The following is an 11829-nucleotide window of genomic DNA, read 5'->3' on the forward strand; positions in this document are numbered from 1 at the left end:
ACGTGAGTTTATAAAACTCAATAAGTTGGCACTTGTATGTATCAATATGCATCGAAGTAACATACATATCAAGTCGTGGCAACAATGAAGCTTTAAACCATGTCATATCATAGCATATATTCATGTTCATTTTGTACTTGAGGCTCATTAGTTGACCTGTACTACCGTGCTTGCTTTATTATATAGCTACTACTGTGTTGGACGTCAGGGAGCAACCTTTGGCAACCCCACGCCCCATGAACATATATTGGCCAATAGCTTTGGTGGACTTAAAACCACCCATGATGTCAACAAGCTCTATATCATGTAAAAATCAGTCCTTTTCCTTTCATGTTCATGTTCTTGTTCTTGACATAGCACCCATCTTCAATATTCATGAGTTCCTTACATATTTAATACATAACAATGGAATATGGTGCTATGTTTTCATCAATAAACATACTAACAATGTACATATATTAATAGACAATGAGATGCATTTGAAATTCATAATATTACTCATGTATTACTTCAAGAACATGCCAACTTACCGTCCAAGTGTACGAATACTTGTTTGGGACGATGTTTATCAGTCCTATGCTGTCAATAAACCAATAGTTCAGTTACAATTTCTATACAAGGTGAAATTTACCCCTATCCATGTAGAACAACTAAAGGAGAAGAAAACTTACACCTTTAGGAAGCTCTTGGAATGGAGAACTAAGTTTTAACCTCAAAATGATAAAAGGAATGAAGAAGGAAGCTTTTGGGAGAAAGAAATATTGTTTTCCCTCGAGTTTTTGATGGTAAAGTGGAGAAGGAATGGTTGGAATGGCTTAGAAATTCGATACTTATCCTTGTACAGACTGCCGGCGCATATGCGCGACATTCTGGGCGCATATGCGCGACCCTTACTGCCCTCCCGGCGCACATGCGCGAATTCTGGCGCATATGCACGCTACATTCTGCCACAAAACTCATTTTTAACTTCCGAATTAGCAAAAGTGGTCAACATGAAAGTTGTAGCCCTATGTGTTTTCTTGAATCTACCCAAATTTCAGGTCATTTGGAGGTCTGAGTAAAACGTTATGCCTATTCTCCCAACATGTGTCATTGTAGGAGTGACGATACACACAACTCACTTCGGGGCGTTTTTGGCTCGTCTTCCACAATGATTTGGACAAAACCCAAAACGTGAAAGTTGTAGCATTATATCTTAGCTTTCTAAGGGTTAAGGCCTCACACAATTTGGACCAATATTCAAATCATTATGCTAAAACCCGTAAAAACTACCATATCTACATCTCATTTCCTACCAACTTCATAACACTATTTCTATGTACACATCTTACCATCACTATTTTGACATTTATTCATTCTCAATGCACCATAAACAATATAAAAGTCATGTTCAATCTCAATATTGATACTTCAATCATCATGTGAAATTTAATAAGGTAATTAACTACAAAATAAACGACATAAACGCATTATTATCATTTGTACGAGTAACCGGGCATTACACGAAATGTTGCATTTGCAAGATTACTTGCTCAAATAATAAAATTGAGGAATCAATTTCCCGATTATACAATCAAGAAAATTAGACTTGATAATGCTGGTGAATTTACTTCCCAGACTTTCAATGATTATTGTACGTCTATGGGAATCATTGTTGAGCATCCTGTTGCTCATGTACATACACAGAATGGATTGGCTGAATCATTGATTAAACGTCTGCAAATGATTGCTAGACCAATGATTATGAAAACAAAGCTCCCTATTTCTATATGAGGACATGCAATTTTACATGCTGCTTCATTAATTCGCATCAGACCAAGTGCATATCATAAATACTCCCCATTGCAGCTTGCATTTGGTAAAGAACCAGACATTTCTCATTTGAGAATTTTTGGATGTATGGTGTATGTGCCTATTGCACCACCGCAACGAAAGAAAATGGGACCTCAAAGAAAGGTTGGAATTTATATCGGTTATGATAGTCCATCAATCATTCGATATCTTGAACCTCAGACAGGCGACATGTTCACAGCACGTTTCGCTGATTGTCATTTTAATGAGGAAATCTTCTCAATGTTAGGGGGAGAACAAAAACATACCGAAAAGGAAATTACATGGTATGTATCATCATTGTTACATCTGGATCCAAGAACAAAACAATGTGAAAAAGGTGTACAACAAATTGTACACTTGCAACGAATAGCAAATCAAATACCAGATGCATTTGCAGATGCATTTGCAGACACAAAAGGGGTAACTAAATCATATATACATGCTGCAAATGCCCCTGCTCGAATTGAAATTCCAAAGAAACAAATTGAAGATACTCATGATGTCATTAAACGCTTGAAGCATGGAAGGCCAGTCGGTTCCAAGGATAAAAATCCTCGAAAAAGAAAATTCATTGAGAAACACGATGATCACAAAATAAAGAATGATGTTTTTGAAGAAACACATGATGATCACAAAATAGAGAATGGTGTTCCTGAAGAAACACATGATGATAAAAATGTTCTGTCAGAACCACAAACTGACGAGAATCATGAAATCTCTATCAATTATATTAATACTGGAAAAATATGGAACCGAAAAGATATAGAAGAAATCGACGATATATTTTCTTATAATGTGGCAATCGACATCATAAATGATAACGAAGATCATGAACCAAAATCTTTTGGTGAATATAAAAATCGGCAGGATTGGATAAAATGGAAAGATGTCATCCAGGTTGAATTAGATTCGCTAAATAAATGTAATGTTTTTAGACCTATAGTCCTTACACCTGAAGGTGTAAAACCTGTTGGATACAAATGGGTTTTTATTCGAAAGTGAAATGAGAAAAATTAAATAGTAAGATATAAAGCTCGACTTGTTGCACAAGGTTTTTCTCAAAAGCCTGGAATTGATTATGAAGAAACGTATTCTCCTGTGATGGATGCAATTACGTTTCGTATTTGATTAGCTTGGCGGTATCTGAAAATTTAGAAATGCGTCTTATGGATGTTGTTACAGCTTACTTATATGGATCACTTGATAGTAATATATATATGAAAATCCCTGAAGGATTTAAGATGCCTGCAGCACAAAGTTCAAAACCCAGAGAATGTTATTCTGTGAAATTACAAAGATCGTTATATGGGTTAAAGCAATCAGGTCGAATGTGGTATAATCGACTAAGTGATCACTTGATGAAAAAGGGATATGTAAATAATTCAATATGCCCTTGTGTTTTCATTAAGAAAACAACATCCGGATGCGTAATTATTGCTGTATATGTTGATGATTTAAACATCATTGGAACGAATAAGGAAATTCAAGAAGTTGTGTCATACTTGAAGGAAGAATTTGGAATGAAGGATCTTGGAGCCTGTGCGCGCGAGAGAGAGCCTCTTGACCAATCATTGTTACACCTTCATAAAGTGCGCGCGAGAGAGAGCCTCTTGACCAATCATTGTTACACCTCCATAAAGTGTAACACAATATAAACTCACCAATGCTATGTTCATTTTCCAATGTGGGACATTTCCCACTTGCCATCTACTAGGTCTTGTCCAATTTCTCATTCAAAGAACAAGCCCAATAGGCCTATATAAGTGCCTATATAAGTCCAACAATCCCCCACGTGAATGGAAATTGAAAGATATTCAACGATTTTCATGATAAAGTTCAACAGTTGAATCTTGCATAGGATAGGTAGGTATTACCCTTTGAACCTTCCCTTGTGAAAGCATAATAATTCACTGGTTGACAGTAGACATGATGTCTTTGAACTGTACAGCCGTTTGTGTGAGTTAAGATATACTTCACACAAGACTCTTCCTAATACTATTCATTTCTCATGATTGTGTTCGTTTTGGCCATGAACACACTCCTGGTTCTGCAAGAGGGTCTAGAATTGAGCCTTGCAATTCCTTCGAAGCGGCCCCACTTCTCTCTCACATAGGTGATTCTATATTGCTTCTCATCAAAATCATTAAAAGCCGTAAGCTTATCCTCAACATTCACTGTTTCATAATAGAAATGGACTATGGATAACCCCCACAGTGATTCTTCAAATTAATGCGATTAGGTTGTCCCATTGAACCTAGTTCTTGGGATCTCCAGTCAGCGTAGGTTGGGTTTTTCCTTCGCACCAATTTATTCTATAGGCTTGAGCCACATTCCCCTTGACGATTTCGCAACTAACTCTCTGTTTAACCCTTTGGTTAGCGGATCCGCTATATTATCCTTTGACTTTACATAGTCAACAGAGATAACTCCAGTTGAGAGTAGTTGTCTAATGGTGTTATGTCTACGACGTATATGTCTAGACTTACCATTATACATATTATTTTGTGCCCTACCAATCGCAGATTGGCTGTCACAATGTATGCATATAGCCGGCACTGGTTTTTCCCATCCTGGAACATCTTCTAAAAAGTGACGCAGCCATTCAGCCTCTTCACCACACTTGTCAAGAGCTATAAACTCAGATTCCATCGTGGATCTGGCTATTACAGTTTGTTTAGAAGATTTCCACGCAATTGCTGCACCTCCTAAAGTGAACACAAATCCACTTGTAGATTTTGAGTCTTTCATATCAGATATCCAATTTGCATCACTGTATCCTTCGATAACAGCAGGATATCTGGTATAGTGCAGCCCATGATCACGAGTGTACCTTAAGTATCTTAGCAATCTGATAATTGCTTTCCAGTGTTCAACTCCTGGATTACTCGTGAATCTACTCAATTTGCTTACTCCATAGGCTATGTCTGGTCTTGTACAACTCATTAAGTACATCAGACTTCCAATGACTCGAGAGTATTCTAATTGAGACATGCTCTCCCCTCGATTCTTTGATAGATGATGACTGGTATCTATCGGGGTTTTAGCCAATGCAGAGTCATCGTTATTGAATTTCTCAAGTATTTTGTCAACATAATGTGACTGACTAAGGACTAGCCCTTCTGATATTCTATGAATTTTAATTCCAAGGATTACATCGGCTAAGCTCAAATCTTTCATATCAAATCTTGAATTCAATAACTTCTTGGTGGATTTGATGATCTTATCATTACTACCAATGATAAGTATGTCATCTACGTAAAGACATAAAATGACATATCCAAATTCAGTGTTCTTTATGTATACACATTTGTCACATTCACTGAATTTAAATCCACTTTCCATCATGGCCTTATCAAATTTTTCGTGCCATTGCTTTGGTGCTTGTTTTAAGCCATACAGAGACTTCACCAGTTTACAAACCTTATTTTCTTGCCCAATCGCAGAAAATCCCTCAGGTTGTTCCATGTAAATTTCCTCTTCTAAATCTCCATTTAGAAAAGCAGTCTTTACGTCCATTTGGTGTACTTCAAGATTCCGCAAGGCGGCAATCGCAAGTATCACACGAATAGAGGTTATTCTCGATAAAGGAGAATATGTGTCAAAGTAATCAAGCCCTTCACGTTGATGGTAACCTTTAATTACCAATCTGGCTTTATACTTATCTATGGTTCCATCTGATTTCATTTTCTTTTGAAAACTCATTTACAGCCTAGTGGTTTACTACACGGAGGAAGATTTACTAATTCCCACGTATGGTTTTGTAAAATGGATTCCATTTCGGAATTGATAGCCTCTTTCCATAGAGGTCCCTCAGATGAACTAATTGCTTCCTTGAAGCTTTGAGGTTCACTTTCCATCATGAAAGTGATGAAATCCGGACAAAAGGATTTCTCAGTCCTAGCTCTCTTGCTACATCTAGGTTCAATGTCTTGATCAAGCTCTTGTTCTTCATCAATTGTTTCATACAATCTTTTGGATGAACTTGATTCTTCCTTAGATTTGCATGGAAACATGTGTTCAAAGAACGAAGCATTTCTTGATTCCATTATCGTATTCTTGTGAATATCAGGTATTTGAGATTCATGTACAAGAAAACGATACGCACTACTGTTTTGAGCATATCCAATGAAAATGCAATCCACAGTTTTTGGTCCTATCTTTACTTTCTTTGGAGTGGGTACTGCTACCTTGGCAAGACACCCCACACTCGCAAGTATTGATAGGAAGGACTTCTACCTTTCCATAACTCATATGGACTTTTATCTTGCTTCTTTCGGGGCACCTTATTTAAAAGGTAATTTTCTGTTAGAACAGCTTCCCCCCACAAGTTCTGTGGTAAACCAGAACTTAATAGCAACGCATTCATCATTTCTTTCAAAGTGCGATTCTTTCTCTCTGCAATGCCATTTTGCTGAGGAGAATAAGGTGCAGTTCTTTCGTGTTTGATACCGTGTTGAGCACAAAACTCAGCAAATGGTGATTCATATTCACCTCCACGATCACTTCTTAGCACCTTAATTTTCTTGCTAAGTTGATTTTCAACTTCACTCTTGTATTGGACAAATTTGTCAATAGCTTCATCCTTACTTTTAAGGAGATACACATAACAAAATTTTGTGCTATCGTCAACAAAAGTAATGAAGTATTTATTTCCACCACGAGTTTGTACACCTTTTAAATCACATACATCATTGTGAATTAAATCAAGCGGTTCACTATTTTTTTCAATAGTTCGAAAAGATGATCTTGTTAGTTTTGCCTCAACACACGTTTCACATTTGTGTTGTTTATCAATTTGGAATGCAGGAATGCTTTTCATGTTAATTAGTCTACGAATTGTATCATAATTAACATGTCCAAGTCTACCATGCCATAAACAAGAAGACTCAAGCAAGTAAGCAGAAGTATTAACTTTATTGATCACGGGCTTAATAGCCATTACATTTAGTTTGAACAAACCATTACAAACATAACATTTGCCTACAAACATTCCACTCTTTGCCAAAACCACCTTATCTGACTCGAAGACAATGCGGAAACCATGCTTGTTAAGAAGCGACCCGGACACCAAGTTCTTGCGAATGTCCGGTACATACAACACATTGTTTAAAGTCAGTTCTTTTCCAGATGTCATCTTCAGAACAACTTTTCCTTGACCCTTGATTTCAGAAGTGGCGGAATTTCCCATGAACAGCTTTTCCCCATTCTCATATTCCTCAAGAGTTGCAAACATCTCCTTATCCGAGCAAACATGGCGAGTGGCACCCGTGTCGATCCATCACTCCCTTGGATTTGAACCCACCAGAATAACCTCTGATATTACAGCACAGAGATTCATATTCGAAACCTCTTGAGATATGTTCTCTACCACATTCGTCTCTCGGTTTCTCTTCGGCTTCTTACAATCAGATGCCTTGTGACCCATGCCATCACAATTATAGCACTTTCCCGAGAACTTCTTCTTTGAAACGCCTCCTTTGGGTCCCATGTTCAACTTTCTGTTGGAGGAGGAGAAGGTTCTCTTTTTCGAGCTTTGACCATGCTCGACAACATTTGCCTTAGCAGCAACAGGAGAGAACAATCTTCTTTCCGAACTCTTGTTGTCTTCCTCAATACGAAGTCGAACAATGAGCTCTTCAACATTCATCTCCTTTCGTTTGTGCTTCAAGTAATTCTTGAAATCCTTCCAAGCTGGTGGTAGTTTCTCAACAATAGTAGCCACTTGGAATGATTCACTCAAAGTCATCCCCTCACCGTGAATCTCGTGAAGAATCACTTGGAGTTCTTGAACTTGGCTGATAACCGGCTTTGAATCCACCATCTTAAAGTCCAGAAAGCGACCAACAAGAAACTTCTTGGCCCCGTCATCCTCGGTTTTGTACTTTCTGTCAAGGGATTCCCACATCTCTTTAGCCGTTTTCTTTTCGCAAAACACGTTGTAGAGCGAATCTGCCAATCCGTTTAGTACATAGTTTCGGCACAAGAAATCAGAATGATTCCATGCCTCAACCACACTAACAGATTCAACATCTCCCTCACCCTCGTTGAGTTTAGGAGCATCCTCAGTGAGGAATCTGGCCAGGTTCAGCATCGTCAAGTAAAACAGCATCTTCTGCTACCACCTTTTGAAGTCCACACCAGTAAACTTCTCGGGTTTTTCATCGTGACTCGCTGGAACAGAAACCGCAGTAGCACGTGGGGTACCATGAGGGACAACTTGAGGAGGGACAACTTGAGCAGTTTCCCTTTGCACACTGAATTCAGTAGCCATATCTGAAACAGCACGTAATGAGTAATCTGTTTTAAGATTGTTACTCAAAATATATGGAACGGTACAGAGTAGAAAGCAACGTGCAAAACAAGCGAAGCAGTACGATAAACAAAACAGCAGGACAATGCTAAAAATAAATCAAACCGAGGCCTGTATGAAAATACAGTGTCCTTAAAACAGATTCGTCCCCTTCGGTGTGTGCTGCAAGGATGAACGTGGACGTCTGTTTCCCAGGACACAACGGAAAACCAGTAGTACCGTAGCACAAGGCACCACGACGGCGAACTGAAGAAGTACCTGAACTTTATCACGGGGCAGAACAACGGCAGAGAAACAACATCTGGTTGGAACAGCAGCAGCCGAGATAACAGAGCAAACAAAGCTTCGAAAATATAAGAATGTAGGAGGGTGTGTTAAGTGTCTTGAAGGACTTGAGGCTGCCCCTATATATAGGCAATATGGATGATAGGGGGTGTTTTTACGTGTTTATTGCATTAGTTTTAATTGTGTTTACATTGCGCATGCATGCATTTCATTTACTTTTTGTTCATTTTATAGTAATTAATTGCTTTTGATTATGTCTCACTTGTGTGTGATGGATCTGCAGGAAAAATGATCGGAGAACGAAAATCAGAGCGAAAGGTGGAAAGCTCAAGAATATTGGACAGAACAAGCGGCGCCCGAGCGGTACATTTCTACCGCCCGGGCGCGAGAAGTGAATAAATTAAGGGCCAAGACAGAAAGTTGGCGCTCGGGCGGTGCTTTTCTACCGCCCGAGCGCGAGAAAATGCCTCTGAAGTCAGCCTTACAGAATCTTGGCGCTCGGGCGGTGCTCTTCTACCGCCCGAGCGCGAATGCCGCATCAGCCGAGGGAACTTACAGAAAGTTGGCGCTCGAGCGGTACTTTTCTACAGCCCGAGCGCCACTTATTTTTGGCAAGATTTGTTCAGCCGATTCTTTCCTTAATTTCTGAACAAGACTGATATGGTATGCGAGGGGGACGAATGGGAGACCTATTCAGACATAATTCGACAGCCGTCAAGGAGCTTTGGAGAGAACTTTGCGCTTGGAGTGAAGATTTGAAGTTTTCCGGGCATCGTTCTTCGCAGATTTCGTCACGTCTCGTATTTCTAGTTTATTTTCCGTTGTTTAAATATTGTTTTGCTTATTTTCATTATGAATTCTAGTAGCTAACTTTATTATTTGTTGGGATTAAAGGGGATCCTACCCCAAACTTTTAGTTGATTAATTTATATTTTGAGTGTGCTTTATTCTTGATTGTACTACGATTTTTATTGTGTCGTTTGAGCGTAGCTAACTTTTACGACAATTTTATATCACGAGTGAGTTCGAGAGAATAACTAGTGATAGGATCGAGTGGTATAATTCGCGGATCTACAATTTACATAGATATATGAAATTGGATACGTGCCGATAGTCATAGTCCTTAGGGTCGAAAACTAGGGGATTTCATCAATCGAAATGCGGTTCATTCTTGATAAATAATTAAAGACATTTAATTACTTCATTGAGTGAATTAGTTTGGCATAGCTCGAGAGAGTGTGTTCAATTGAATAGGGAATCCTGTCGGAAGCGTAGAGCACAATCGAACGAATTAATTAATTAATAAGGGGTAGGTGAACCAGAATTCCCAACAAATTCTTTTATCATTTGAAATTTAATCCATTGATTTGGCATTCATATTTCATCATTTAATCTTTGAGCTTGTTTATTTAAATTTTCTTGAATTTTATTATTCATAAAACAAACAATCAAATTTCGTCGCTAAAGTTTTAATAACTAAAATAATAATTGTTAAACACAGTCTTCAGTGGAACGATACTCGTACTCACGTACAATATATTATAACTTGACATCGTGCACTTGCGATTTATTTTGAGCATACAAAATCATATTTTTTATTGGGGATTTTACTGTGCAAGTTTTGCTCGACCAAATTTTTGGCGCCGTTGCCGGGGACTGTTAATCTACAATTATATTTTTAGTTATTTTCTTTAGTGTATTTTATTTTTACTGAACTAACACTCTATATTTTGATTCAGATATCTCTTCCGGTGCATGCCAAAGTCACTTGACTTGGAGCTTGAGTGTGACCCTGAAATTGAAAGGACTTTCCGCAGGCGAAGACAACAGCAAAGACTTAAGGAACTGATGGAGAGGCACGAACAAGAGCAGGAGGCAGAGCGCCAAAACGAGAGACGAATTGAGATGCCACGCCGCATACCCATGTTAGAGTATGCCCAGCCTTCTTTGGATGGTGCACGCCCCAGCATTGTGAGGCCGATTGTGCGGGCAAACCAATTCGAAATCAAACCAGCCATTATCCAGATGATTCAGAACACCGTCCAATTTGGAGGAACTGCTGTGGACGATCCAAACACACACATCGCGGATTTTCTTGAGTTCTGCGATACTTTTAAATTCAATGGAGTTTCTGATGATGCTGTTAGACTGCGTTTATTTCCTTTCTCTTTGCGTGATAAAGCTAAATCTTGGTTGAATTGTTTACCTGTAGGTTCGATCACTACATGGGAGGACATGGCGAAGGCGTTTCTTATCAAATACTTCCCTCCATCAAAAACCATGAAGCTGCGAGCAGACATTACAACATTTGCTCAATTCGATCAAGAATCTTTATATGAGGCATGGGAACGCTTCAAGGACCTACTACGAAGATGCCCACATCATGAGTTACCACTTGGGTTAGTCGTTCAAACATTTTATTACGGTTTGCTTACTCCTAACCGTACTATGATAGATGCTGTTGCGTGTGGGAACCTTTTGAGGAAGACTGTGGAAGAAGGATATGAGTTGTTGGAGGAGATGGCTGCTAGCAGCTATCATCCTCAATCTAACAGGAACAACCAGCGGAGAAGTGCCGGAGTTCACCAGGTAACTGATTTTTCTGTTATTACTGCACAACTTGACGCTTTAAACAGGAAAATAGACGGCTTGAACGTGGGTGGCACGGCTATGCGTCTTCAAGAGATATTCTGTGAGAAGTGTGGAGGGGAACACTATGTGAAAGACTGTCAAGATGGAAATCCCTTCTATGTGCAAGATGAGGCACCGGTGAATCAAGTGGGAGTCCAAAACCGCCCAAGGAATGACCCTTACTCGAACACATATAATCCTGGGTGGAGGCAACATCCCAACTTCTCATGGGGCTGTCAAAACAGTCATAATAGGCCGCAAGGAGGACAACAATATGGGAAACAACCGATGTACAGATCCGATCCTCCTAGAGAAGAAAAGTCCAACTTGGAACAAATGATGTCTAAGTTTATCTCATCCACTGAAACTCGACTCCAAAACCAAGATGCATCAATAAAGGGGCTCGAGAATCAAATTGGACAGTTGGCCAAAATGATAGCAAGTAGAGAGCCGGGCACCTTGCCAAGTAATACCGAGACTAATCCAAAAGAGCAAGTGAAGGCCATTGAGTTGAAGAGCGGAAAATTTTTGGAGCCTAGAGAAAAAGAGAAAAGCCAAGTGCCGGATGAACATGCTGCGACGTCTCAAGGTAAGTCATCTAACTCTACACCAGCACTCACTGCACAACCTAAGATTGTTATCCCTCCACCTTTTCCTGCAGCATTAAAAAAGGCAAAACTAGATGCACAATTCGGTAAGTTCTTAGAGGTGTTTAAAAAATTGCATATTAATATTCTTTTTGCCGATGCTTTGATGCAAATGCCTAGTTA

The 11829-nt window shown here is 39.1% G+C and overlaps 1 non-coding gene across 1 annotated transcript; it reads right to left on the bottom strand.

Moving 5' to 3' along the window:
* Positions 1 to 10712: 10712 nt before the first annotated feature.
* On the bottom strand, positions 10713 to 10818 carry LOC140831248 (small nucleolar RNA R71). Its single transcript, XR_012117824.1, has one exon. It is a non-coding gene; the product is annotated as a small nucleolar RNA R71 (small nucleolar RNA).
* Positions 10819 to 11829: the final 1011 nt, after the last annotated feature.

Source organism: Primulina eburnea, chromosome 4, assembly GCF_022965805.1.
Source record: "Primulina eburnea isolate SZY01 chromosome 4, ASM2296580v1, whole genome shotgun sequence".
Classification (NCBI taxonomy): Eukaryota; Viridiplantae; Streptophyta; class Magnoliopsida; order Lamiales; family Gesneriaceae; genus Primulina; species Primulina eburnea.